General features: G+C 45.2%; 2 long non-coding RNA genes across 2 annotated transcripts; one reads left to right on the forward strand and one right to left on the reverse strand.

The window, feature by feature from the left end:
• Positions 1-1,729: 1,729 nt before the first annotated feature.
• LOC138065616 (uncharacterized) lies at positions 1,730-3,311 on the reverse strand. The gene is made up of 2 exons (XR_011138718.1): positions 2,464-3,311; positions 1,730-1,855 (listed from the first exon to the last, which is right to left on the reverse strand). It is a non-coding gene; the product is annotated as an uncharacterized lncRNA (long non-coding RNA).
• A 5,490-nt stretch (positions 3,312-8,801) lies between these two features.
• LOC138065838 (uncharacterized) lies at positions 8,802-24,331 on the forward strand. The gene is made up of 4 exons (XR_011138900.1): positions 8,802-8,871; positions 12,563-12,626; positions 22,098-22,311; positions 22,441-24,331. It is a non-coding gene; the product is annotated as an uncharacterized lncRNA (long non-coding RNA).
• The last annotated feature ends 1,349 nt before the right edge of the window (positions 24,332-25,680 follow it).

Genomic DNA, 25,680 nt, shown 5'->3' on the forward strand with positions numbered 1-25,680 from the left:
GGTAAGTGAGGGAAACAGGGCTTGCTTTTCTTATGTTTGCTCTGTGTATTCTCCTCAAGGAGCATAAAAACAGCAGTAGAGACTTTGCAGTCCATCAGTAACTGCTGGTGGCTCTGTCAAGTTGTCCCCCACATGGGTATTCAGTGTACAGCACGTAGCTGGGCTCCACTTGGCGGTCTGCATGAGAAATTTCCTTCAACAGTCTTACCTAACACCAAGACAGTGAGCTGAAGAAGGGGAAGCAGTTCAGCAACGACAGCAGCAACCTCAGCATGCAATGGAGAATGGCTTTAAACAGAGAGCATCTGGGCTGAGCTGTTTACGCTTTCTTTCTTCTTCTAGCTCCCCAAACATGGCCAGCAAAAGTGGTCGGGTCTGCAGCAGGTCTGATTGCCCAAGGCCTGCTGACGCTGCTGGCAGATGTACAACACTTTGGAAGTAAGACCAGAAGCTGAGTGGCTGGCAGCTAAGAGCATATTCCTTTCTTGCCATCCATCCTTTCTCTTTTTTCGTTTATTTGTTTTGTATTTGTTTTTTTTTTCTTGGTCACACACACATAAATCTTTGTCCCATACAAGTCTGGGGCACCTCCCTTGTGGATTGTCTTGACCTTTCCATTCTCAAAAAGAAGATGACAAGACATTGGAAGCTAAATATTGGTTTTAGTCAAGCACTTATCCTGTAACTTCCTGAGAACAAGGAACTAGTTTGTAGCTTGTGTATGTTTCAGCAGTCTTACACCATTTTATCGTGCTCAGGGAGCTACTCAGACACAAACCAGCGTTAGAGAGGGACTTGGTCTTTGGCCCAGTCTCCTCTGACTGTCCCTGAGCTCTGTTAAAATACCATTTTCGAACAAGCTAGATATTTTCTCCTCTATCCTCCTGTATCTTATCTGGCCTTTAGCATTTACAATAACATTATTAATCAGTCACAGCATGTGCAGCAATGACTGCAGTACAGTCTGAGGCTTAGCAGATGTACAGTAGACTGCAAGAGTTTTCTCCTGCAATTCCTTTCCCATTAATTTCCAACCATTTAGTTTTCTCCAGCCCCAGAGCTGTTTATCCTTGCTGTGAGCTCCTCAGTGGGCTGATTCACCCCTTGGGTTGCGCCAGCTCGTGTGAGGGAGCCCAGACCTCGCCAGCTGGCAGCCCCTCCAGAAACAGATGAGCTGGCCTCAAGAAGGACTGAGGTCAGGCTGGCTGGAGGAGCTGCTCATTTGCCATTTCTCTGGGGTTTTCTCCAGTTGTGGGGCTGCACTAGAACCTAGTAGAATTTAAAGCATCTCTGCAAGACTTTCAAGAGAGGAAGGTTAGTTTGATGGGAAAAGCATTAACCTTGGGCTTGGGAGTTTTGAGTTCAAGTCCCTTCCAGCGTTATTTAGCTCCTCTGTGCTTCATTTCCTGCTCCTCTCCAGGGATAATGCTATGCCATTTCCCTAGAAATTAAAGATTGTGTGGGACTTGGACACTCACGCTGTGTAAAATCCCTAAAGGTAGACTAGTTCTGGGCAAAGCTGTGGCAATGTTGGAAAGGTGTGGTAAATGCAATTCTCCTGTTGACTTCAGTGGCAAGATTCCTGCTAATACAGGAAGGAGCAGCAATGGACTCATTTCTTTTTACCTCTTCACATTTACTCTCCTCCTGAGCCTTCCCCCCACCTTGTGTTCACACGCTATTCCAGCTTTATGATGGTAGGTAGTAAAGATGAAATCAGGATCAAATATGACTTACCAGATACATCTTTTTATTGTTGTTACTTATTTTTTGGAGACTTAAAGTGACAGAAGTCTTGCTCAAAAGGATCTGTAGGACAGTGAAAGTCCTGTTCCCCACAATGTAACATGCACAGCTGTTGTACAAAACAGAGAAAAATTAAATCGCTGAAAGTCTTTTTGTCCTGCTAAGGTGGAAAAGCTTGAATCCCTGAGCAAGTGGGTCAAGATATGAGGACCCCGTGTAGGTAACCTGCCTCCCCTTACCCTCCCCATCCACAGCCCAGAGGTGATCTCACTACAGAGCTCCATTAGCTGCTGTGAGGGTGGGAAAGGGTGCAAGGCTGCGACTCTGGAGCTCTGAGCCTGCAGAGCAGTGAGGAGGAGGATGGTTTTGTTTCTCCATATTACAGCCCCAGAGCCTTTTCACTAAGGGCAATTAGTTGGCATGGCCCACAGGATATGCTGCTATTCACGAGGAAGGGGCTTTTACAGCATGGTGTCCCTGAAATCGGCAGCAACATCCCCATTGACTAATATGTCACTGTCCTTCCCCCAAGGATGTTGGGGTGGCCTGACACAGCAGCTCCTTCCAACACCTCCATCTGCTGTCTGCTCCTTCCACCTCCTTTTTGCAATCCCCCTCACAGACTTTCCCAAATAATGCACGTTCCTCTCTTTAAGCCTTTTCCATCTTTTCTGATTCTTTTCTCTCCTAGAAGCATCCTGTGTCTGTAAAACTCACCTTACATGCATCTTGTTGCCTTTTCCACTGTTGGCTTGGTAGCGGCCACCCAATGCTCCTTTCCAAATATGTTCTTTTCTGTACTTGCAGTAAAGCAGTCCCTTGGAGGGGATAGGGGAGATCACCTTTAATATCTTGGATTTCATATGACAGTTCGATGGCAACAGAGCCGGTGCTTTTATGAGGACTTAGAAAAGCAGCTTGTACCTCTGAACGTTTCATTGTTTTTCTCCTCAGGCATATGTCTGTGTGGGAAGGAGAGCACTGATCCACAAACAGTCTGCTTGCAGTTTCATCTGCTCCAGGCAGGGTTTGCAGGCTTCACCAGGGGACTTCTGGCCCAGATTCTGTCTCTGAAGAGGCTGACGTGGGGGCTGTGGCAAACTCTGCCATTGTTTCATTCCCAGTCTTAATGGGACAGTGGCCAACATATCCTCTGATCATGCCAGGGACTCCCACCCTTCTCCAAATATGCAGGCAGGCAGAGTCTCCCAAATTCTGCTCCTTCCAGTGCATTTGTCAGACCAAATCTGGAGTCCCTTGGCTACCAGACAAGCAGAGCTGAAAATGGTCCTCCAGGGTGTAGTAGGTGCAACACGCCCTTTTCCCCCTGGGGTCAGAGCATAAGTACTGAGAACAGAAAATTGTTTGTCACAAACCACCTCCAAGTGCATTTGGGAAGGCAGGCTGGCAGAAACACCTCTCAAGGACTTACTGGCTTGGGTCAGTGCCGACTGTCCTTAGTCATGCAAAACACCCACTGGAGTCATGGGAAGTTCACTGTCTAAGTGAATGGAGCTGTTGCCAGGTGGATATCATCACTGAGACCTGCATCAGAACATCCTGTAGTCAAGTTATCTCTGTTTTCTTCCTTACAAAATGTCCAGTTGAATTTTAGACAGCAGCTCAATGAAATTTCCCTCTGACTCTTTTCAGGGAAGCTCCTCTTAAAAAGAATAAGGCTAGTGCCTTGTTTATCTGGGAGTTATATAACCTCTAGTACTGTAGGAAAAAATATTCTATCTATCTGCTTCCCTTTTCTACAATTAGTTTTTTCCGTATTTTCTTCTCATCTGAGCTTCTCTATCCTATCTCAGACAGCTCTTGTTCCTGTTAATATTAAAATCCATATTCTAAATACTTCCCCATTTCCTTCAAGAATCTTATGTTTACTGATTTTCTTCTAATTCTTATAATGCTAAGTGTCTATTCCCCAGACTGGCTCTCATGACACTCAATGGCTGATATTTAGTCTTTCAATAGTGTTCTCGATTGATTTTTCGTCTCCTTGTAGAATATCCTCACTACATTTGATTGTCCCTTAGCTTCAGACTTCACAACTCCCATAGAAACGGTAACAAAGAATTACTACTTTTTTTTTTTTTGACATTCTCATCACATTCATTCCTATTTGTACAGAACATGTGTGATGAGTTTACAAGTGAATGAATTAAAAGCTCTGGGATGCAGCATTTCTTCTAAGCGGCCAAAGAAGGCATTTTTCCTCCTGTCTACAGGATAATTATCATTTTTTTCTTCTAGAGGAGTCTAATGGAACTGTTCGCCTCGACTTGTCCCTCCCCAGGTTGAGGTATGTCTCTATGTCAAATTGTGCCTCAAGACTACTCTGAAAATGCTATAATTGAGTTTCTTTAGTCTAGAGAAGAGAAATTTGAGGGATCACAGCCTCACACTGCAGCAGGGAAAATACTGAATGCTTTACCATGTCCACAGAGGATAGGATATGTAGAGATCGGATGAAATTGCACAGAGAACTTTTGAGATAAGACATGAGGAAAAAACTTTCTAATGGTAAAGAAGATAAGCATTGTAATCGACTGCCTGGGGAGGCTGAGGAATTTCCATCATTAGAGGCTTTAAGAACAGGCTGGGCAAACACCTATCAGGGACGGCTTGGAAGAGGAACGCACCTGGAGGTAACGGGATGCAGTAGACACACTGTTAAGGTCTGTTCCACCCCTGCTTTTTGCTATTTCATTTTATAGCCAGATTGGAGAGCTCTCTGGGCATGTTGGAAGATCTGTAGATGCTGAACGGTTTCCTCTTTTGGGCCAGCTCCCTGTAGCAGTGTGCTGAGTGGTGTATTTTTAAAGATGAATTTTTAAATGAGTTGAACATGCAGCTCAGGCTCCCAGGGCATGAATTTTAAAAATCTAAAATTACTAATGAGATGAACTGTTATTTCTAGACTTGGATAATAGACTGTCAACAGAACAGGAAGTCGCCTGACACAGCAAGAATAGTAGTGACTTGAATAAATCATTGATAATGACTTTGTATTTGTTGAATTCACTTCCAGTGATGGGTCACAGCATGAAACTCTCAAATACATGAGTTATTTAAGAATTTTCTATTATTTCTTCACATTTTTTTGTCCTTGTAGATGAAGTGATGTTCTGCAGAAAGCTTATGGTCGCCGTATGTGCTGTTCAGCTGATGCAACCAAAATGGTATTAAGTATGTTTGGATCAGGGTTGTTTCTCATCATAGATGATTGCACCTGAAAGGACAGTTCAAGGGCAGCCTGTTGGGGGAAGGAGGAATCCAGATGTCAGCGCTCCCTCTGGGATGCCCATTTCTGCCACATGCATGGTGGTCCTTCAGTTCCTTTGCTGAATGGCAACGCAAGACTTCCAATCCTGAGTAATACCAGCATATATCTTATCTAGGGGGCTAGTTGCAGCTAGAGATAATTTGCTTCAAGTGCACACACACACACACACACACACACACACACACACACACACACTCTGCTAAACAGCCGAGATGTTTGGAGAGGGTAAAAAGAAAAACTTACAAACATGACTGAGTCAGCATTTGTTTCTGAATGTTAATGAGGGTCTGTGGGGAAACGCTTCTGCTTGCTACTCTGCTACTCCTGCTCTGTTCAGGCAGCTCTCCTTTTGCCTCTTGATATCACAAACAAAGCCTCATGGATATCCCAGCACGCAACCAAGGGCATTGAACTTCCCTATAGAAAATACTGAGAAAATTGATTGCTGTAGGAATTTGGTACCAAAATAGCTTTTGGGATACGTCTATAAGTGGTCACACTGAGTGAAATAGATAATTTGAGTTCAGTGAACGCAGCAGAGTCCTTTGAGCTGACGCTCTTTGTTTTTAAGTGTTGCATTGACGAACGCTAGAAAAGCATTAGTGTTCTTGTAAGCAAAATATTTTGAAAATATATATGGTTAGCTGAAAACTCTGGAGATACAAGTACAAGAATTTAATGTGTGAAAAGTCATTCAGGATTTGCCTTTGGGATTTTGAGCACCCATGGTGCAAGTCATTTTGGAGCTTTCCCTGGTAAGTTGAATAATGAAGGTTTTGGTAAACAAAATCTGAGATTCTCATACTTGCACTGGGCTCTTACAGCCAGGTCCTTCAGATGAACATCTGAGTTCATGAGTCTTGCAACAGAAACTGTAACTGTGGGTTGTTGGCAACACCGCGTCCCTCAGCTAGGGCTTCTCCAGACTGCCTCAGAGCTGATGAAAAATGCTCAGTACTATGGCCGGGCCTGGCTTTCAAGATGACCTCTGGGTGGTATTGCCTTAGGCTGTTGGCAGCTGAGGGAACGGCAGAGATGATGTGCCAGCTTTTAAAACAGCTGACAATACAACCGCTGCTCATGTTGATCTCTATAGATGGAATGCAATCAAAACCTTCAATTACACCTCAGCAGTTTAATCAGCTCCCTGCCAAATGCTGCCTGGGAGTCCTGTGGTGCTATACAAATACAGTAATTACTGCTGTGTGCCATTTTGCACGAAAATATAATCTACCTGGATTAGAAAACACCATTCTGTTGTCAGCTGTCTGCAGCCCTTTGATTAGGCTCAAAATATCTTTTTTAGGTTGCTACTGCTGTGCTTGGACAAAACTGTTTCTGTTCTGGAGTATTAAGTCACTTCTTTCTTGTTTATGAGATTAGGAAGTGTTGGGAGCAGCTTTCTGGATAAAGCTCTGTCTGAACTGAGGCCTATACACCAGAGAAGCTGATCTGAAGGGGGGGAAAAAAGGAACCATACAAATAGCCAACGCACAAAACTGAAAACAAGAGCTGACTAAGGCAGTTTTTGCTTTGCACAGACATGAAAACACAGATGTGTTTCAATGAGAGAGATTTGAGAAGGGATGAACTCATCTGGAAGCCTTGTTTGTTCCTTTCTGCTCCTCCACCCACCGGCCACCCCCAGGAAAACAGCTCTGCTGCCTTTGAGCTCTCTTTCCAAAATGTTCCTTACTTCCTTTCCTTTCTCCATGACCCTGGGGGCTGTCTATGTACTTTGAATAGGGTTACAAGCCCTTTAGTCTCTAGCAGGAGCCAGAGCCTGCAACACGGAGGACTGGGGATACTGAGCTCCCCAACTCCATTGAGGTGATGTGAGTGGACAGTCCCAGGTACGTGGGGCACAGGCCACCTCCACATAACTGTGTGAGTGGATGCCTGGGTCTGGTTATACGGGGGTCTGCTCTAGGCCCACCATGGCTCTCCCATGGGACAAGGCAGGTGGGTTGAAGACCTGTTTTTGTCTTGTCTGAGAGTCAGGCCAAAGCAGCCAAAGTGGATTCAGGAAGTATTTCTGGGCCCTGCAATTTAGCCATAGCCCACTGATGTTTCTCCCTCTCCTGTCCCTACCTCGAGCTTGGCATGACATAGCCACATCGACTTAACTCTGAATTCTGGGTCTTCATCAAATGGGGAGCTCGAGGCCAGACCTGCTAAGGACGCTCATTTATGCCAGTGGAAGCTGTGACTGTCATCCCAAATCTCCTGCCAGAGATTCATCATGCCCATGGATGTGTGAACTGAGTTGCCTGGCCATCAATCCAAGGAGGATGCCACAAGGAGTCAAAAAGCCTTACCCACAGCCACCAAAATTGCTTCCTGCACTTTCTCCTACGTTCCCCTCAAGCTTTCCCAGCAGCCCCGCACATTGACCCAGCAGCTCTTGTGGGGCACTCATCTGACTGAAAGAAAGGTGAAGAAAGCAGAAGGTGCAATAGCTTTCAGCTGTGGTCTCAGGGCTTGGAAGGCCATACCCTCAATGGCCCATAACCACTGCCCACTGTGGGCTTCAGTCCAGGCAGCTCAAGTATCCTTTGAGGGACTGTGAAGCGCTGAAGACTGGTCCTTGCCACAGATCTAGTGGGGTTAAGACCGGCTTGAGAAAGGGATAAATGCATGTTTAGGAGTGGAATCTTCTCTCTCCTGTCCATCCCCTCTGCCTGCAGCCATAGACGAGAGGAGCTTTGACGTGGAGGCAGGAAGGCTCTGTGAATGGCTCTGTGTTCTCCTCCAGAGGCTCGGAGACACTATCGATTGAAATATCTCGCTCTCAGCAGAAGGGACACTATCTCAAGCTGGGAGAAAAATGGCTGTGCTCATTAAAAGTCTGTTTTCCTACGGCTTCACGGCTCAGGACTGGAGTCTGTGGTATCTGCTCAGATGCAAAAAACAACTAATGATTTTTCCGCAGATTGGGCACTCCTTACAGCACTGTCTGGTAGAATTTCTGTGGTGCCTGCTATGGATTGCAGCCTTATCTGTGGTGCATCTGAGGGGACAGTAATCAGGTTTTTTCTGCTGCAAGGATATCTGCTTTCCCAGCATCTGCAGGAATTTAAAATCTTGGAAATCTTTACTCCTCTATCAGATGCAGATAGAGCGGACCAAAATCCAGTTCTTTTTAGGGGGGAAGGGAGCAGAACATAGAGAGACCCACAGACAGCACGACTGCTTTTGCATCATTTCCTTAGGAAACCAGGCTAAAAATATAAAAGGGAGTAAACATGAAGTAAGAAGTGTCACAAACTGGGGAAGTAAGAACTAAATAGGAGAAGTATCTAAAATAAAAGCAATCTGGAAATAATAAGGGCAGAAGCAGAGAGATTCAGAATAGAAAGAAATCTATTTTTTTTAAGCAGACAGAAATCTGGCACTGCAATAGGGAAGTGTCTGCTATTGCAATCGGAGCGGGCTGGGTATCACAGATATGGTGCACTAGGGCTGTGAATCCAAAGAGTGCCTTGGGTTGTCTTGGGTGCTCTGTGAGGACTGAGGGCCAGATACCTTCCTCCTCTCTCCCCCTGCTCATCTATGAAACGATGAGCTGCACCATAAAAATTCTCCTACTTCCAGCGCAGGAATGTCCAGGTCATCCTGGAGGAGGACAGCAGGCAGAGTTTGGTTTTATCGTTGACGCATTTCATGCACACTGGCGCAGAAAGGACTAAGCAGAATATTTTTTTATGTTTATTCCCTTTTACTGAGAACAGGAAAGATTCAGCCCCTCGGCCGAGCTGAGAGAGGGTGGTCTGCTCACGCCCCTCGGGTTACCTTCACGCAGGGTAAACAACCCTCTCAGCAGAGCCGGACATGTGAGTACCAAGTGGGTCAGAAAAAGGGGAAAAACATCTAAACGCTCCTTCAGATTTACTCATGACAATGGATTTCATTATTACATTATCTCTGCGCCGCCCTACCCCCCTCCTCCGCATAACGGGTAATCACGTCTCAGATCTGGGCAATAATCGCGCCGCTAGGCTGACAAACAGAGCAAAGAAACAGCATTTGTTGAGCGCTAGGAAAGCTTTGCAAACATTGCTGATTAGCTGGATTTCCAGCTTGCAAACGGAGGGTGAGTTCAACCGGAGGTGAGGGGGAAATATTCCCGGGGTGGGGGGGGGGGGGAGATTAGGCATTGTAATTACGCTTTTGGTTGCTGTTTTGCTCTCGTTTGAGACGTGGTGTCTCCGCCTGCCTTGACGGGATTCACCGAGTATAATCTTCCCATTTAAAAGAAGGACTTAGGCTTTGTTTGCTTGTGTGAAGCAAAAGGAGGTGCTGCTGGTGTCGGACGTGCCCTGGCGTGATCGAGGCGGGCTCGCAGCCGGCCTCCGAGCATCGGCCTCTGCTGGCACCAGGCATGTGCTTTTCCCGGGGCGACGGCGCTTCCAGCACCTCGGGTCAGCTGCCCTCAGTTCCTTAAAAGCAACAAAATGCCGTTTTAACAAAACAACCCCCCAGAAAGCCTGCTGCCGCCTGCAGTAAGGCGATCCCCGTCTCCTGCAGCGCCCGCGGCCCAGCCAGGGCCTCCAACACCGGCCGCCTCCATCTTGGGGACCGTGCCGTGCCGTGCCAGCTGCGGCGTTGGCCACGCTCCCCCAGGGGCGAAGTCGCCTGCCTCGAGCCGCCGTGCTGGCAGGTCTCCCCTCAGGTGTTGCGCGGGTGGTTGCCTCCATCAGACAACACCCTGAGCAGGAAAGCAGCCCCCTCCCCACAGCGCTTGTGGGCTAAGGAGCTTAACAGCGCCGTCCGGTTCGCTATCTGGAGCACGGGGTTGGGTTAAGATCAAGGGCTGTGCTGTTCCCTGAGCCTCAGGGTGGTCTGAGCTGACGCCCCACCTCGGCCCTGGCGGCCGGCCGCCCCCTGCGCCGGCAGCCAAGGGCTGGGCGAGGATGGCTGAGAGCCCTCGCGCCGGCCACGCGCCCTGAGGCGGCCACGCGCCGCCTCCCCGCTGCCCTGCCGCCCTTCCTCCACGCGGCCCCGGCTGGCGGCCGCCTGGACCCGTTTGTGCCCCGGCCGGCGGCGCCTCGCCTCGGCGCTTCTCCGAGCGACAGGCCTCAAAGCGGGGAAGTCTCCAAGCGGGACGTGGCGATGCACTTCAGAAATCCCCTAGCGGGACCGTGGAGGAGAGCCGGCTTGTTGGTGATGATGGGTATCTGCTTTCGAGGGTATCTGCTTTTATGGGTACCTGTTCAAGCCACAAATCAGTCCTCAGGTGTATTGCACCCCGGAAAGCCTGTATAACGGGACCACAACATGGCTGATTTCCACTTTGGCCTCATAATTATTATCCTTTCAGAAATAACCATGAAAAGGTAGATGGACCTTTTCATCAGGTCAGTGACGGACCGAACCAGGGAAACTGGCTCGCTCAGGAAGTCGAATGCGAAACAAGGGTTTGTCATGGGATGTCATCCTTTTTTTTTTTAATTTTATTTTTATTTTTCAAAGAAAAATAAAATAGCTTTATTCTTTCAAAGAACATCTAGGTTTCCAACTAAATAGAAGTTTTCACAGAAAGTGCCTGCTTAAAAGTTGTGATTCTTTCCCTTAAGAACGTGGTGCCTGAAAAGGAAAGTATGTTGATAAAAAGCATAATAATTTCATTTTTACAATGAGGCCTTGATGCCTTTAGGGTGTTTCAATTTGATTAACACATCAATTGGTGTCTCTGTAGCCTGAACTTCCAAGAGGTACTTGGGGTATATGTTGTGGTGTGGGGGTGGCAAAAACTCTGATGCCTCATATGTGGTGTAGACCAAGTGAGGCAACTGAGAAGAGAATGGGAGCTGGAGGCATTTAAGTTCCCATTAATCCAAAAACTTTCAGTTTGTGGCTAAAAATTTCATTCGTTTGTCAAAAAAACTTTGAATGTTCTCACCTTTTTTCCCTCCTCCCTAAGATTTCCAGGAACCTAAATCATTTGGTGGAAACCAGCCTAAACTGAGAACATCCAGGATTTGTTACTCCTGAGTGGTTCAAAAGCACATGTGGAGCAAGCTGTTGGTCTTAGTTTCTGTCACCATCAGCAAGTAACATAGAAATAGGTCTCCTAGTTCAAACTAAAGGTTTAATTGCTCTGTCCTCAGTCATTTTCTCACCTCAGAACCCATCTTTTTAGACGATAAAAATAACATTGGACATTTTAAAACCTGAAAATTTGGCCAGTGTTAAAAATGAATTCAGGAGTCCCGCAAAACATTTGCTGGAGTCTCCCAGGCTTTATTGAATTATTTCACTTTTCGTGATAACTAGATACAAATATATATAAAAGTAACTAAAGTGTTTTGACTTATAATTAATATTGCGTAACATTGATGACTGTAACATTGAGCCCAGTCATCCAAAATACACCACCTATAGATTCAATGACATGTGCTGCCCAGATTAGCTTTGTCTACATATACAAACCAGACAAAAGGTTAAAAAAAAATCATGCAACTAAACTAACTCTCCTATTGCAATCTATGCAGGACCAAGAGGTTCAAGCAAGTTCTTTGCTATTTTGCTGGCATAAGAGTGCCAAAGAGTCCTGCTTGGCTTATCTTGGTTAATGAATGACATCCCTTCTTCATGGGGCACTCAATTTCCAAACAGGAGTATGCACCAAAAATAGAGACACACTTTGCTACTCTGGGGTACCCTGGATAACGTGTCAGGGAGCTGGGAATCATATCTGAGGCTCCCCACATCTGTGGGAGTTGGGATGTCTTTTAGCAGCCCTGAAAACACCTTGAAATCACTGTTAACTCAGGCTGATTAAGGGAAAAGCAAGTAAGAGTCTCTGAATAACACAGTTGCACTTAGGTAAACCCACAAGCACAGAAAGGAAAGAAAACGACATATAGCTCATGAATCTTAAAATCAAGTACAAATTAGCATCCTAGAATACTTTTGGGTTGGAAGAGGCCTCTGGAGGTCATCGCATCCACACCCCAGCTCAGAGCAGAGCTCCCTCCCCCAGTGCATCCTACTCACTGCCTGTAGATGCTTTCCCAGCCCACACGGATCACAGACTCCGTTTTCGTGCATACCTTCTGTCCCAGTCTGCAAACTTAGAAAACAAAACAAAACCTCATTTGATCACTGTAGAAGCCCATGCAGCCTCCTCTCTGTCCCTAGCTCAGAAAGCATAGAGTAAAACTGGAGAAATTGCAATGAATGGAGACAGGGAGCAAAGCTGCATAATGGTGTGTGTGCAAGGAACAACTAAATAGATGAGGATTCAGGTGCCAAAGGAAATGAATGAACTGGGGAATGACAGAGGTCGGTAAGTGGCATGAAGAAGGAGAATAGGGAATGTTTGGAACTTCTCGCCCCAAAGTTTTATGTATTCTAAAAATGTACATGAAATCATAGATTAATGTAATATGAATTCATGGAGCACGTTTAAACACAGAGATATAATCTGTGTTTCCAGAAATAATTGAGTCACATATTTTTGGAGGCTATGAGAGTATTCTGAGGAAGAATCTTACTTGCTGTTCTTATTTTCTGCCCTAGGCTTTCACTATCCATTGGTATTAGAGGCTGGACACTAGAAGGGATGAATCTTTCCTCTCTGCTGGTAATACTATTATTATGTGCTTTCTCACCACCTCTCTCAGTGTAGTGCACTCGCTCATATCCCATGAGGAACTTCAGCCCTGAAAATGATGCTGTAATCTTGTCATGAACATCATCATATCTGTGTCCTCAGCGAAGGACATTGTCTTGTAACAGTTGTCAGCGGCCTCATTAATTTTTCCACAGATCACCAGCTTTCCAGACTTCTGCCAGATAACTGTAAGATAAAAAAAGGGAAGTTTCAGAACATGTGCTATCATCCTCCCAGATTATTTCGAAGTGAAAGCAGGGTGTGTTTTCCAAATGGAGGAGAAGACACATACTGCCGCCATGATGTAGCCGTTCTGCCACGATAATAAGTTACAGCCAATTTACATGGATGGGAACAGGATGGGAGCACCAGAGAGCCCAGAGAAGAGAGGGGAAGAACAGGCAGAGGAAAGAGTGTGAGGAAAATCTCCCCAGAGGTCACCGAGGGAGTACTGAGCTGAGGGAAACAGCCCCTGTGGTCTGTCCCTTTTGGCCTCTGTTTAACATTTTAATATCTTGTGGCTGTGGGCAGCATCACAAAGTCTCAAAGGAAACGTGCAGCTCGTGAGCTATATGTAAACTGACCAACAAGCTGGCTCTCCTCAGGTTAATTTTCATCCCTGCCACCTTGATGCACACTTGCCTCTCTGCTGGAGTATACGTACATTTAAGAAAGTAACAATCCCAAACAGACAAAGGGTTTATAACAGCATTCAAGGGACTTTTTCAGGGGAGAAATACTCTAAGGGACAGCTACTTTTCCTGTTATACAGACAAGAAACTGAAGCACAGAGATGTAGGAGCACTCACGCTCTTTCAAAAATGGTTGTTGTGGTCAAATAGCTCCCTTGTCTGCCTTGAGGAAGTTCATATTTCTCAGCTTACATGGTGGGGGAAAATGGAGGGGGAGAGCAGCCATGCTGCTATTAAACATACCAATACAGACGGGCAGGAAGCAAATGAGTAGAGGAACAGATAGAGAAAAGTTTTAACTGTTTCCTTTTCTGCCTGGCAAAAGAGCTTACAAGAAGAAGCAATGCCCTGTTGGTCTGGAAAAAATAACTCTGACATCTGCTGCAGGGGGTGACGGTAACAAGAATTTTTTCAGCTCTTCAAAGATAATGCCATATGCATTAATAAAATATATCTGCATTTAATGCTATCTGCATGTAATGCTGTCTGCAACTTTAAGAAAGCACAGGACTACCTCATTAATTTATTGTCTACTACTCCTAAAAAAATCCTTACCAATCCAATACATATTGTATTCCCCCATGGAACAAATGGTCAACAGCAATAATATTTTTTACTGAAGCAGCAAAACTCCACACAAGGTCAGAACAATATCTGTGTTATTTTCAACCATTTGAGTTATCATCTGGCCACTGTGTATACTTTTTTAATGTTTCCTATTGATGCAAATCAGAAGCCTGTACTGTCATTTTGCTGATTTTGTGCTTCACTCACCCATTTCGCTAGGGTTCATTTATTATTTTATATATAAATATATCTCAGTGTCTCAGAAGAACTCATTTTGAAGCAAAAGATCTGACATTGTTTGTAGCTGAGTTCTCTGGTCTGTGCAGTCCTGCTCTTGTACTCTACAGTAAGCATATTTCACAGCAAAATAAATGACTTCATTACACCCATGAAAATGCAAGTAGTAGGTCTGGGAGGATTATTAGTCTATAGGCTTTTAAAAATGGCCAAATTCCTGGCCACCGACTGACAAGCTGGGGAGAGAGAGCAGCAGCACCTCATCAGCAATTTGGAGGAATTGTGAGAACAAGAAAGGCTGAAGCAAGGCCCCATCAGGTCACAGGACATGACGCATCCAAGGCCAACCATGGGGGCCGCCTTACTATGGCTGGCACAGATGCTATCAAACACAGGACCTCTAGGCATCGTTCCCACACACACACACACACAGTCATGTTTTAATGCTGCCTGAGCACTCAGGAGAGGTGCTCAGAGAGGTGCTTGGTTAATGAGCCCATGCTATTACTGGCTGAAAATCTAAGGAAGGAGGAAAGGTCTTTAGCAGCTTCTGCAGCTCCCTGCTTGTGTACTCCTGGGCCTGCCTCTGTCATTGCCCAGGCGTGCAGGCAGGGGAATCAGTCGTGCAGACACGACTGCAACCCTGGGCTTTACTCTGCCTGGTCTTTCTTCAGAGTGAGCAGGCAAGACTCCCTCATGCAAAGGAGGATGCCAGTCAGAAGAACCACTGATGTACTCTACAGCCACGTCCCTAATGCTATTTTGGCTCCTGACTCCTGCTTAGGTACCTGGATTCCCCAAGAATTCTAAGCCCTTATTTGGCTTAGCATCTTCGTCTCCACATGGGAGCTCCTGGGCGAGTTAAGGGAGGAGCTAGGAGGCAGCTGGAGGGCAGAGAGCATCTTCCTCAGGGCAAGGGACACAGCAGCACCACTGAGAGACAGTACTGATCCCAGCAGCCTCCCTCCACCTGTTTAAAGGGAAATTAAAAAACAGCTCTTGGCACATCTCCGCTAACAGGGTGATATAACATCACAAACTAGCACTGTTTTTGCCTGCAAAGCCTTAAGGGGGAAATTTTCTAATATATGAAGGTAATTGCGCTGATTAACTCCTGTTGGAAGTAAATTAAGGCTGTAATACTCACTGGTCCTCCAGGCATTGGGAGATACGTAGCAGTTTCTTGAGCAGAGTTTTTCAGTTTTGGGGCTAAATTTCCTAGTTATGTAATTTCCCATTACATGATTTCAGCAAGATTATGGCCATACAAAGTGAAAGTATCACAGAATCACGGAATCACAGAATGGTTGAGGTTGGAAGGGACCTCTGGAGATCATCCAGTCCAACCTCCCTGCTCAAGCAGGGGCCTCTAGAGCATGTTTCCCAGGATCACGTCCAGGCGGGTTTTGAATATCTCCAGGGAAGGAGACTCCACTACCTCTCTGGGCAACCTCTTCCAGTGCTCGGTCACCCTCACAGTGAAGAAGTTTTTCCTCAGGTTCAGATGGAACTGCCTGTGGTTCAGTTTCTGCCCGTTGCCTCTTGTCCTGTTGCTGGGCACCACCGAGAAGAGGCTGGCCCCATCCTCTCGACACCTTCAGATACTTGTACACATGGATCAGATCGCCTCTCAGTCTTCTCTTCTCCAGACTGAACAGGCCCAGCTCTCACAGCCTTTCTTCAGAGGAGAGATGCTCCAGCCCCCTCATCATCTTGGTAGCCCTCCGCTGGACTCTCTCTAGTAGTGCCGTGTCTCTCTTGGACTGGGGAGCCCAGAACTGGACACAGTCCTCCAGGTGAGGCCTCCCCAGGGCTTTGTAGAGTGGGAGGATCACCTCCCTCCGCCTGCTGGCAACACTCTTCCTCCTGCAGCCCAGGAGACCATTGGCCTTCTTGGCCACAAGGCCACGTTGCTGCCTCATGCTTAACTTGGTGTCCACCAGCACTCCCAAGTCCTTCTCGGCAGAGTTGCTTTCCAGCAGGTCAGCCCCCAGCCTGTCCTGGTGCCTGGGGTTATTCCTGTCTAGGTGCAGGACCCTGCACTTGCCTTTGTTGAACTTCAGGAGGTTCCTCTCTGCCCAGCTCTCCGGCCTGTCCAGGTCCCTCTGAAGGGCAGCACAGCCCTCTGGTGTGTCAGCCACTGCCCCCAGTTCAGTATCATCAGCAAACTTGCTGTGGGTGCACTCTCCAGGTCATGGGTGAATATATTGAACAAGACTGGGCCCAGGACTGACCCCTGGGGGACACCGCTAGCTACAGGCCTCCAACTTGACTCTGTGCCACTGACCACAACCTTCTGAGCTCTGCCATCTAGCCAGTTCTCATTCCATCTCACTGTCCACTCATCCAACCCACACTTCCTGAGTTTCCCTAGGAGGATGTGATGGGAGACAGTGTCCAAAGCCTTGCTGAAGTCCAGGGAGACAATGTCCACTGCTCTGCCCTCATCTCCCCAGCCAGTCATTCCATCAGAGAAGGCTCTCAGATTGATCAAGCATGATTTCCCTTTCGTGAATCCACGCTGACTACTCCTGATCACAAAGTAGACCCATGGTCATTCAGTAGGGTGTAGTAGGTTTGTTGTAAATCTGCATTTTGGTTCTTTACATCCCAGTCTGCTTAAAACCTGTCATATCTTAAACAAGCTGAATGACAGAGCATTTATATGCAACATGATCCTAAAAAAGAAACAACAAGAACAAACAATAGGATTGTTTAACTGACAGTCAGTTTCAGCATTTGCATGGTCATACAGCAGGTCCTCAAACTTCTAAGTATTCAGTATGAAGTTCAAGAGTTCAGAACTTCCAACAAAGATAGACATAGGCAGATATGGACAATACAACAAATAAAAAAACTATTAAATAAGTGTGGAACAGGCATAAGAGCATCTGTCTTGTGATACAAATTTGGCTTTAGGTATTTCAGAACTGTTCCTCCCTGGAGACCCAAGGAGGGGTCTGGTTGGAAACATATATTTCTCCTCTGAAGAAGATATATTCCATTGACAAAAGAAATTCCTGACTCTATCAACTTTGGAGGACTTCCATGCTACATCAGTCCCACTCCAGCTCTAGAAAGCAATTGCCAACACTAACCCTGTTTTTAGCCACAGATCATCAAACCAGGCTTCCATAGCATCAGCCACACTTAATTAATCAGCCACATTTCTAAACAGAGCTGCATGCATCCATCACATTGACAGCAGGGAGAGAAGGGCAGGCTCCACAGCAGGGCAGATATTCTCCCACTTGCCGTAGATCACCACTGCAGGGAGCAAAGGAGGACCCTTCTAATTTGAACCTGATTGTTCCATCACACTTACCTTAACCCTCCATTGCTGCTAAGGCAATTTTATTGGGTATATTTACTGGCGATGTCCCCTGCTGTGGGCACAGTTTGGTTTGCACAGATATGTCAAAATCATCTTTCCCAAACAAAACAAGCAAATTGCGCTTTTGCTTTTATACTTGTGCCCACTTTGGCTATGTTTGTACTGCTGAATAAAAGAGGGCCCTGAGACAAAGTGGGACCGCATGGTTTGCGCTAGTACCACAGATCTATCTTAGAGATGTCCAGAGCAATTTGGAGCACCTATAGTACTAAATGAAAGAGAAGTAGAAAAAGCTGTAGTTTTTATGTAATGAGAGCACTACTGGACATCATGAGTAGGCACATACCAGTCCAACCTACACTGCTGAAAAGCTTACAAATGATGGCAGCCACAGAATCCTTTTAATCTACCTTCCACCCACCTCAAAGTCCAGACCTTCTGAATCTCTCCCCTAGCCTCTATCTTTACAATATAGACTGTACCACAGAAGTCATTCAGCTTTTTGCCCATTATTCATTTCAAGTGACTTAGAAATTCATCAAATGGCCTAAGTATCCGTCCATATTCTCACCAGACAACAAATATATTTCTTACGGTAATATTAATTCCAGTTCCAGCAGAGCTCCTTTAATACCAGACTGCTTCTGCACTTTGCAGAAGTACTGGAAAACATTTGTGCTGTGTCTGCACAAGTATAGTTATAGACAGAGATTTCTGAAAACTATTAGGGAGATAAATACTACCAGGAATGGTAGGGTTACGTTTGATTTTCACTTTTTATATATAAATGGAAGAATAATAATAGCAGTGGCATTGAGGAATTCTTGAAAGTGAGAGCCAGCAGAGTCTGTTAAACAACATAGTCGCTGAATCAAATAAAGGCAATGTTATTTTAGTCTTGCTTTTGGTAAATAATCACAAAAGTCATAGAGCATAAAAATATCCTTGGATTGAGTAAGTGCAAGTAGATTTTGCTTGAGCTAGATGCAAAAGCAAATAAAAATAAAGGTAACAGAAAATTTAAAATTTTCTGCAATTTTAAAGGGACAAGTGTTCATTAGTTTCAAAGGGAACAAATGAAGTTAGTTCAAGAACTTGAACGAGAATGAAACCTGGAATTTCTTCACACAAAAGGTGCAAGATGATTCCCTTACCTGGCTGTGTAATATTTGGAGAACAGCAGACAGATGTTACAGATCAGGCATGATAAAGGGGGAAATGCAAGAAATTGGGTTGATATAGACCTTGCAGAGGTCATTAAAACACATAGGAAGGTTCTTCAAATGACAAGACCATGGAAAGAAATGGGGCCTTGTGCCACAAAAGTTAAAGATAATGTGCCTACCTAATGAAATGAATACTTTGCCACAGTTTTCAAAAAGGGTAATGTTGAATACAGGAGGAAAAGGAAGATAACATAGGAGTGTTAGAACAGAGATGATTGTATCTGATCTAGAAAAGGGCTTTAAAAACTTGTAGGTACTCAAAATCCAAGGGGCATTCTCTGAGTCTGAAGGCAGGCAGAACCAGCATATGAAACTGCATACGGGGCAGAGCTACGGAGTCTTGTAAATTAGTGAAGCTGCAACTAAAAGCAAATTCAGTATCTACCCTTAAGAAGGAAAACAAGAGTAATAAAGGCAATTGCAGTCTGCTTCACCCCAATAGTATATTTGGCAGGACAATAAACTGCATGGAAAGAATCATTAAAAACAGGGACATAGATGGAAAATGGATTAAAAGCATCATAAGTTTATAAAAGTTATGCCAGATGAGTTTTATCTCTTTCTCTGATGCAATTATTTTTTACACAAGGATATGAAGTAGGTCTAATATTTGGTATGATGCCACAAGAGAATTCATTATCTGAAGTAGGAAAAATGAGGATTAGGCAACAAATGGTAAATGGGGAGGGAGCTGAGGAACAAATCGATGGCAGAGAGTAATTTTGTAAGAAGTAACATCTGCAGGCAGGAAGGTCATCAGCAGGGTTCCTCAAAGAGGAGCCTTTGAGCTGTTCTTACTGAATATTTTCGTTAATAATCTTGAAACAGTGTAGGAATGTGTTTATGAAATATCCTGATGTCACAATATCAGAGGGAAATGTGGATTGATAGGAGGAATTCAGTGTCATTCAGAAAAATTAAAATCACCATAAGAACAGGAGCAATAGAGATAAAAATATATTACAGAATTTGAAGTTTTGCACTCAGGGAAAGGAATGGTCTTTGCAAACTTCTACAAATTTCACAGTCCACTAAAAACCATATACCAGGTGAAAAACATGAGTATATTAACCAAAAACTGGAATAGGTCATAAGCATAACAAGGCTATGAACAAGGGAAATAAGACTGGGATGTTACTGTTAAAGTACTTCCAGTAGAGAGGGGGACGTACTAATACTATCCCGAAAACAGTGTAGTCTTCTGACTGTTCATGTTCAAGAAAGGAAATCAAATAGGTAAGGTGTAGAAGTAAAGGCTGCGGGAAAGCGCAAGGGAATGGAGACCCTCTTTTATGATGGGAGATCAAAAGCATAACCTTATGCATCCTGAGTACCAATACAACCACTCTATCGATACAGTTGAGGTAGGCATGGGCTGGGGGGAAGAAGGTCTACTGATTTAAAAGAAAACATTGGCATAAGAACAAATGGGAATATACTAACCACAAAGCTGGAAATGACGTTTCTCCTCAGAGGCATGAAGTTTTGGAACACCCTCCCAGTAGGAGGACTGAATGCAAAACCACAACTGCTTTGAAGATGGAGTTAGCTCAGTCCCTGAAAGGGGCTGTATGACGTGGCTGCTTCTGATAGAGGGTTGAGGCAGGGGTTAGATTTGGTGAGCCAGAAACTCTACGCTGCTACAGCAGGACATATTGCCAGTGCAATAGTCAGAGCAATAAGAGCTTGTTTTTCAGCAAAGCATAGCTGTGCCCCAACAGTAAAAGGGTAGAGACCTTTACTACCTTTGTGTGTCAATGCCATAAATGTGCTCCTCCAACTTTCTGTCTAACATCTCTGACCCTGAGCAGCAAGGTGATTTAAACTTTAAATTTCTTGCTTCCAAATAACCACATCAAATGTCTAAGCTGCAAAAATTTGTCAAGAGCTGGCGAAGTAAGCCTTCAAAATTCAGGCCACCGGAGATGTCACTGTAAAGGAGAGACCACAGAAGTGTGATTAGCCCTAAGAAAAGATAACAAATATTGGTTACTGCTACAGATTTAGCTGGACAGGTAAATGACAACATAGGGATTGTATAATTGGAAGAACTAATTCTGCATTCCGCATGGCCTTGTTCACAGAAATAGTGGTATTACTTGATGGGACTGTATGAACAGGAGCTCTCAGCACAGCCATACACTAACAAGAGAACCCATCGTGGAGATGCGCTCAGACAAAAAAAAACTTTGCTAGTTCAGGTCTACTCACCTTGGAAACGTAATTTAAGGCAATGACCATTTGTAACAGTAATGTGTGATTCAGATTATAGACACATGAGTGAAACACAAACAAATACCTACATCTCATCAGCTGAATAGCACTCCACACTCTACTTAGAGTTCACCAGTTTAGTTACTTATTGACTACAGGCTCTATTTAGTTGCCTACACATTGGTGGGCAAATACCAGTTAAGATACCTGAGGATATCTGAGGCATCATACAGTCCTGGCAAACACGGGCAACCAGAGGTCTAATGGGAGACTGCTGCCTTCTGGAATAACACGTAGAGGTTACTCTACGGGTGTGGGGTGGAGGTACTCAGAGCACCTCAGATGTCTATGCGTAGGCCACCAACTTGAACCCTGCTCTCCGTTGACTATAATGGGAGCTTAGAGACCTGCCCTGTATATAGACGCCTTCAGTTAGACACTTACATCTAGATATCCAATAATCCGGAGTGGAAATCTACTGAAATTTCATAGTGGAGAGCTGAGGAAGACAGATACTTGTCCATACACTTTGGAGAGAGAAATGTATCTTTCAAAAGTACATATGGACCAGAGTAACATAACCCATAAATTGACTTGGTAATATTCAGAGGTGGGTTCTACTGAAGGATTAGAGAGGCTTAAATGTAAGCTGAAGTCAAAATCCTGGAATTCTTACCAATCAGTTTTTGCCATAGCTAACTCAGCGGTCCCAGCTGTTGCAATTTTATCACAGTTATCCCTGAATTCAGATTTCACAAAGCTCCAGCTCCCTGAATCTTGAGAGTCAACTTTTAAGAGTGTCAACTTCTGTTCTAAACAGTTACAGGGAAAAGGCTTGAAAGTGTGAATTGAGCATATGCCAAAGATTTAGAAACAGAAAGTAAATAAAATGGATGCCAAATTTTAATGATTAGTTTTATATTAGAAAAAAAAACTAAAACACTCTCTATTTTAAAGCTAATCTCATGACTTTTGAGGCCTGGCTCATTATTCTTGAAAGCTTGGTATTGGCAACACTGTTAGCTCAGACACTCTTTCAAGAGGATTTGCAGAAATAGACTGAAAGAGCTATAGTGTTCTTGAATAATGGGTCCCCAAGGAACACCCATGGAATGCTTATGCTCTGTAGAAAAGCTGGTAAATGGATAATGCTTGATCTCCTTCTTTCCAGATTAAAATAACAGAACAGGAACAACAAATACTGTCAGGAAGAACATGTGCCTGAACATCTGAAATGAAGACTGCAAGTAACCAGTGCAACTATCCTCAGAGCAGTTCAGCATACTGATGCCGCTTTGCCATGGAAGTGGAGAGGTGGCGATGGTGGTCGCTGATCTTCCAAGGGAATCTGTGTTGGAGAGGAGGCATGTGGAGCTGGGAAGCAGGTGAGAAGCCTTTGGACATTCTTCATTTGCCTGCGGACCTGGAGCTGACACGTTTAGAGGTGAGGCAGAGACCACCAGAGGTGGACAGTTGTGTTCTCATCTATCTCTGCTTTCCCTTTCCTATCCCAGGCAGCTCTGTGTATCTTGAAGTGCTTATGAGTACCATACGTCTTTAGAAAGGATTTCAGTCTCAGGCCTGTAATCTCAAGTACTACACAGGAGGTTGCACAAGCATCTCAGCAAATTCTTTTCCAATGCAGAAGCTAGTGCCTGTGATAGGCTGAGGGACATATCTAGTACGGTGGGTCATACGAAGGCGAAGAGTCACAGCACTTGGCTGCAGCCAGGGAATGGTCCCATTCTCAGGAGTTCTTTTAAGCCTAATGCCCCTTGACGTAGCTTGCCCCTACTGGCAGCTTTCTTCTGGCTACGTACCAGATGCTGCTGGTGAGTCCATCATCTGTCAACCAGCTATGGAACATATGGAGTCACAGAGCAAAAAGAAGGCTTCAGCAGCGCCCTGCAAGTGCATGAGATACAAGCCTTTCTGTGAGCAACAGTGTGGAAGGACCCAGCTGCACTCAAGGCCCAAGGTTGGATGGGTCTAGTCACCTGCAAGGTAGGAAGGCGGATGCCTGCTCCAGACCTGGAACCCACTATTGATTGGAAAGCTATTGGAAACAGGAGAAGACTTGTGAGCCTGTTTCTAGCTATACACTCACATCGGCATCCTGGGGTGCTTATTATGTATGAGACAGGGAATAGGGCTAGAATTTGTTTCTTGGCGCAGTCATGCCATGGTACATGCAATCAGCCCTCTCAACATGTCTGCATGGAAGATGAACCTGACACTTCTGAGTTTGTAGCTGAGCACTAAATGGAAAACAGAGACTGGGGAAGATTTTTTTCCACGTCTGGTTTTAAGGGGGAGAAAAATGTAAAATTTTTCTCAAAAGCAGTTTTTTATCTGCAAACAGGATTTATTTTTATGGGATTTATTTTTAATTCCATCCAGATGTTTATTTATAAAATAATTTAGGACTTATATACAAACAGACATCAAAGAAACCTTCTGGGAGTAGCTCTGTCAGTAGCAAGGGGATTGAATGATCCATGAGGCGAGTGAATGGGTTTGAAGAGTGTCGGAGTGCCTTAGGGGAGTGCGTGCATGGATCCAATTAGGAACGCGTTCTGAGGTCACTCTGACATCGCAGGAAAGATGCCTCCTTTGGGAGCAAGATGCCTACTATTATATACAGTGTTGTTTGGGGTATTGCAGAGCACACACATTTCCCCAAAGACAGTACCCGGAAAGCTTCTGTCTTAAAGAGTGCCACACAAGCTACCCATCATGGCAATTGCCTTGGGTCATGCATACCACCGTGCGGAGGCGCCTACCCTGGGGAGAGCACACAGGGGGCGGCTGTCATCCTCACTCAGACTGCACTGTTGGCCTGTGAGGGTGAGGTACCCATTCTCTGAGCGTTCCCCTCTCCTCCCACTGCCTCCCCTTGGAGGACTACTTGGATTTGGTACAATCTCTGGCTCTTTGCTCACTTACTGCCCAGATGCTGAATGTCCCAGAGCCGGATCTGGCCTCCTCACCAGTTTCCTAGCCCTAGTTCAGGCAGAGATGTGCTAGTGCCAGAGCTCCTGTGCCAGCAAAGAACTGAGGCTGTGCTCTGCAGCCAGACTGCCAGTTGGCATGGGGGACTTTGAAAGTGGCTAGATGCCCAGGATGTTCCCAACACCATCCCATGATGTCTACATTTCCATTTCATGCAACCTAAAAATCCCAGCTCTCCTCATAGCAGGTAACATCTGCTGCTGTCCCCCAGCCTGAATGCAGACAAACAAATCCTGCTATCGTGGTGTAAATTTAATGGGTCAAACATTAGTGTGTCACCTCAGTTGCTATTCATTTAACCTCCATGCAGAAATGTGCATTGATTCGTTTGACTTTTTTTTTTTTTAATATGTGGTTACATTGTTCAAACTTCATGTATTCTCAAATTTTACTTCTGTCTGTGGTACCGAGGTCTTTGGACCCTCAATAAGTTCTGGTAAATCAATGCAAGCCAAATTTCAACTGCCTAAGGTGTCTACTCCTGTTCAACCACATTAAACTAAGAAGATCATTAATGTACAGATTTGCTTATAAACGGTTTCTTTATTGACACCAAGTTCTCACTGAAAGAGTAAGAAGGTCAACTTTGATGTTTACCTCTGTATTTCCCATTCAGATTTGTGCCTGTGCATCTAAGGTTGCAATTTTTGTGGCAAAAATACAGCACAACATTAAGGATCTTTGCAGTCCTCCAGTGCTGAGCTCCATGATATAGGACAGGCACGATACAAGCGCGGGCCAGATTCGCCACAGATAAGATTTCCTTTTCTATGGTAAGGATGTAGTAATAGGAGGCTTCACTTAGAAGAGATAAAACATGGGATGCCCCACGTTGAACCAGAATCCCTCAGCAGTGATAGGTTTTCCTCTGAACACCCTCTGCTCTAGGGCAGCTCCAAGAAGCATGGTATTGCTGGCAACACAGGGTGTTGCTGGCAGCTTCCAGATCGGCTCTCTACTGCTGGAGGAGGAGGAGCTGCCCTGGGTTGGCGCGTGGCTGCAGCCGCCAGTAGCTGACCCCACTGGGCCACAGCCAGCACCACCTCGCTGGCTCTGGTCTTGCTCTGGGGGTACTCTGTGCATCCCCATGGGGGAAGTGCACCCTGCACAGCTGGGCAGGGGCTTTGCAGCATGGCCCTGTGAGAGGGCAGCTGAGCCAGCTGGGTGCTGCACGCCATGTTTTTGTGGGTAATGGATTCATCTGAGGCTGAGCCTGAAACCAAGGGGGTAAAACATACTTTGCGGGGACTTAACACTTTGGAAATGGAGTTGTTGGTAGGTCTATGTGCTGCAGTACTGAGAGCAGCAGCAAGAAGTGTGGTTGCATGAGAAAACAAGTAGATTTGAAGCAGTATTCACTCCAAGGGATTACACAAATCATACCCCAGTGACAATGGAGCTATTTACTCAGCTGGCAGTATGAAGAAAACATCTCCTTTTTTCTGGTCATGGTGGTTAGCAGGTTTGTCTTTCTACAGCCTCTGTTGCTACTTGCTGCTTTCCTTGACGCTTTTCTCTGGTACTTTTTTCCATCTTTGCTTTAAAAGCTGTTTATTTGAGGAGGGTGGAGGCTTTGCGCCAGTGACAGGCAGCTGCAAAGGCACACAATGAGCAGCCTTACAGATGCCCAATCCTGTACACATAGGCTGCTAACGGCCATTGAAATGGCTCTCCTTCAGCTCAGACTATATAGATGTGAATAGACCGCTGAGAATCTGTAATGGAGGAAGAGCTGGTGGTGT

This window comes from Struthio camelus, chromosome 1 (genome assembly GCF_040807025.1).
Source record: "Struthio camelus isolate bStrCam1 chromosome 1, bStrCam1.hap1, whole genome shotgun sequence".
NCBI classification, from domain to species: domain Eukaryota; kingdom Metazoa; phylum Chordata; class Aves; order Struthioniformes; family Struthionidae; genus Struthio; species Struthio camelus.